This window comes from Artibeus jamaicensis, unplaced genomic scaffold (assembly GCF_021234435.1).
Source record: "Artibeus jamaicensis isolate MK-2021 breed Jamaican fruit bat unplaced genomic scaffold, CSHL_Jam_final contig_1417, whole genome shotgun sequence".
Taxonomy (NCBI): Eukaryota; Metazoa; Chordata; class Mammalia; order Chiroptera; family Phyllostomidae; genus Artibeus; species Artibeus jamaicensis.
The window spans coordinates 282,703-286,964 of NW_026521282.1; the positions used below are offsets into that span (position 1 = coordinate 282,703).

The 4,262-nt window shown below is 46.1% G+C and overlaps 1 pseudogene; it reads left to right on the plus strand.

Annotated features, from left to right (window-relative positions):
- Positions 1-845, plus strand: LOC119053148 (40S ribosomal protein SA-like; annotated as a pseudogene).
- Positions 846-4,262: the final 3,417 nt, after the last annotated feature.

The window sequence follows — 4,262 nt, forward strand, 5'->3', positions numbered from 1 at the left end:
GGCAACTTTCACAATGTCCAGAGGCCTCGATGTCCGGCAGATGAAGGAGGGAGATGTCCTCAGGAACCCACTAGGTGGCACCAACCTTGACTTTCAAATGGAGCAGGACATCTACAAAAGGAAAAGTGATGGCATCTACATCATAAATCTGAAGAGAAACTGCAAGAAGTTCTGCTGGCAGCTCATCCCTTTGTTGCCATTGAGAACCCCGCTGATGTCAATGTCACATTGTGCAGGAACACCGGCCAGTGAGCAGTGCTGAAGTCTGCTGCTGCCACTGGAGCCACTCCCACTTCCGGCCGCATCACTCCTGGCACCTTCACTAACCAGGTCCAGGAGGCCTTCCTGGAGCTGAGACTTCTGGTGGTAACCCATCCCAGGGCTGGCCATCAGCCTCTCACTGAGGCATCCTACGTTAACTGCCTACCATCACTCTGTGTCACACGCTCTACTCTGGGCTATGAAGACAGTGGGTCTGATGTGGAGGATGCTGACCAGGGAAGTTCTGTGCACATGCAGCACCATCTCCCATCAATACCCATGGGAGGTCCTGCCTGGTCTTGACTTCTACAGAGATCCCAAAGAGCTTGAGAAGAAAGAGCAGGCCACTGCTGAAAAGGCTGTGACTAAGGAGGAAATTTAGGGTGAATGGACTGCTCTGGTTCCCCAGTTCACTGCTGCTCAGCCTGAGCTCACTGACTGGTCTGAAGGTGCAGGTGCCCTCTGTGCCTGTTCAGCAGTTTCCCACTGAAGACTGGAGCGCTCAGCCTGCCCCTGAAGCCTGGTCAGCAGCACCCACTGCACAGGCCACTGAGCGGGTGGGAACAACCACTGAGCGGTCTTGAGCTTTTCTTCCACAAACTGTTAACAGAATGCAAATAAGGTTGACAGAGAATAAACAGTTTCTAAAGGGGGAAGAGAGAGAGTTTATACTGCAATCCCCAATTTTAATCCAGCATCAATTCTCTCTGTCACCTCCCCTTATTCCACCGCGAGAAGTCTCATTCCCCACAGCATCACTATATTTACACATTGGCTCTACCACATAAAGCCTGCCTTAACGTACTCCCCAAATAGCACTACAGTCCCCCGATCACTACCGTCGCTGACAACATACATCCTAAGAGCAAAGTCAGTGCCTTTTATCCTAAGAATATATCTCAGGAAGGGAGTATAGTCAGACAGCTGAGTTTAAAAGGCACCTGAATTATTTTCTGTGTGGCTTTGTTATAAATTGGATATGCAGTTAGGCTCATTAGCCTTTGTTTTTATTCAATTTTAGCACTTGATTTTTCAGTCTTTTTTTAAAAGATTTTATTGATTTATTTTTAGAGAGAGGGGAAAGGAAGGAGAAAGAGAGAGAGAAACGTTGATGCGAGAGAGGAATATCAATCAATGCCTCTCACAGTCCCCCAATAGGGGACCTGGCCTGCAACTCAGGCATATGCCCTGACTGGGAACTAAATCAGCAACCTTTCGGTCCACAGGCCAGCACTCAATCGACTGAGCCACACCAACCAGGACAGATTTATTCACTCTTTCAAATGTATTTTTGCACATTTAAAATATTTATAATGGTTCAGCCCTGGCTGCTGTGGCTCAGTGGACTGAGCACCGGCCTATGAACCAGAGGATCATAGGTTCGATCCCCAGTCAGGGCTCATGCCTGGGTTATGGGCCAGGGCCCCAGTAGGGGACACAAAAGAGGCAGCCACACATTGATGTTTCTCTCCCCCTCTTTCTCCTTCCCTTCCCTTCTATCTCAAAAATAAGTAAGTACAATATTTTTAAAAGATAAAATATTTACAATAGCTCAAAGTCAAAACTACACAAAAGTCTGTTCCAAGAAATCCCACACTCTTGTCAACTTCCTATAGGTGACCATTTTCGTTAGTTTTGAGTTTCTCCTTGTGTCTTTAATAAGTATGTGTGTCTGTGAGTGTATATGTCCTTTGCACTCTGCTTTTTTTCACATAACAATGTATCCTGAAAATTATTTCATTTTTATTAGAGATTTTCATTCTTTTTTTTCTTCAAGATTTTACTTATTTATTTTTAGAGAGCAGAAGGGAGGGAGAAAGAGAGGAAGAGAACATAATTGTGTGGTGCCTCTAGCACGTCCCCTACTGGGGACCTGGCCCATAACTCAGGCATATGCGCTGACTGGGAATCAAACTGGCAACCCTTTGGTTTGCAGGCCAGCACTCAATTCACTGAGCCACACCAGCCACAAAGGATTTTCACTCTTTTTTACTGCTGCTTAGAACTATTGTATGAATGTACCATAGATTAGTTCACCAGTTCCCTGATGATGGACATATACATTGTGTATGATAACTTTATGTTACCAATTATATTACAGTGAATACCTGTGTGCATCTTATTTTGTATCTATGAAGTAATTTCCTGCGTGGGGATTGCTGGGTCCGAGACAGTGATTGAGTTTTGTACATATGGAATATTTTGTTCCATTCAATGTGCAAAAAATGGCATACTGTACAAACTACTGAACAAGAAAAAGGTACCAGGGATGATATATCAACAACTTATTGAGTGAACAAAACAAGATTTTAATTTCAGATTATTAGAGATGCTATGCAACAATTTAAAATGGGCAAAGGTGATGAAGTGTGCCTGGGGGTAGTATGTTAGAGCGTTGATCCAGAACTCCTCTCAGAGGTGACATCGGACTCAAGATCCTACGACAAGAAGGAACCAGCCATGGGGAAGTTTGGGGACAGTCTTCCAAATAGAAGAGTAAGTGCAATGGGCTGGGACCAGGGCACCCCTGGTCAGGGGCTGAGAAATGGCTCCAGAGGCTGCAGAGCACGAGGAAGCCGACAGGTGGGGGCAGAGGGTGGAGGAGCTGGAAGTCAGGACACCTGGGGTTTTTACAAGACACGGCAAAGAGTTCAGATTTGATTCTAAGGGCGATGGGAAATCATTGTAAGGTTTTAAGCAGAGACGTGATATGAAATGACTTATATTAAAAATTAAGACTTAATCCTGGTGCGTGAAGAGCAAGCTCTAGAGGAGCAAGTGTAGAAGAAAACTAGGTAGGAGGCTGTGGGGGGAGCTCAGGGAGGGACAAAGAGGGAGAGAAGTGGGCTGATTAGGTTCTGTTTTAAGGGGAGATCCAACAGGACTTAATTATACAGTTCAGCTTTATATCCTTCTTTATGATTACAATGAGGAATGGAAAACTAATAGGGTAACCACCGTCAGAAATTTCATGTCACTTAAAAAAATTATTTTTGAGTCCTGGCCGGTGTGGCTCAGTTGGAGCGCAAAGTGGAAGGTCTCGGGTTCAATTTCTGGTCAGGGCACATGCCTGAGTTGTGGGTTTGGTCCTCTGTCAGGGTGCTTGCTGATCAATGTTTCTCTCCCTCTCTTACTCCCTTCTTTGTCCTCTAAAATCAATAAAAGTAAAAAAAAAAAAAGCAAACACTAAACCCGTTTTTTTTTTAAATGTCATATAAGGTCACTGTCAAAAATGTTCAGAAAAACAGAAATAGGAAGTTATCACCCACAGCGCCATCACACAGAGATAACAAGTGTTTACTTTTTGGTGTATTGTTCTAGGATTTCAGTGCATATAGTAAGTTATTAAGTTGGGACTTTTGTGACTTTAGTTTTGTACTTTGACTTTCCACATGTGAAATTAGCCCTATTCCCAGTGCGACTACTTTATCTCAAATCCCTGTCATTTCCTACCTTGCTTCTGTGCGGGGTTTCCCTGCTGGCAGGCTTCACCTTTGGTCTTTCTGAAGGGCAAATATGATTGGCTCGTCACCCCCTTTAAAATCCCCTTTGATTTCTGCATGCAGAGTGGTAGCGCTTTTGGACTATCCGACCCCACCTCCCTCCACAAATCACTGCGTGGACATTGAGCCACATTTCTTGGGGACATTGAGCCCAGGGAACCGACAAGGAGGGAGACTAGCCCACCTGTCTGTAGCCCTACACGAGGTAGGGGGAAAGAGGAACGGGTTTGCACCGGGGCAGTGGGATCACTGGTCGCTCTAAGGGGCGGAGCATCGTGAGCTAGGCAGCCAGTAACGTGTCTCCAGGCTGTGGCGGGGCTGGCTGGGCAGGAACCAATCTCCTGTCCTACCGAATTGCTTGCGCGGACGCAAGGATTCTGCGCACGAGCTCTGGGGATCCCCAGTTAAACTGCGCGCTAAGGGGCGGGGTTTTATGAAGGAGTGCCCTTTGGGGTCTCCCAGACCTGCGGGTTGCAGGGCCAGGTTGGTGGGAACTGA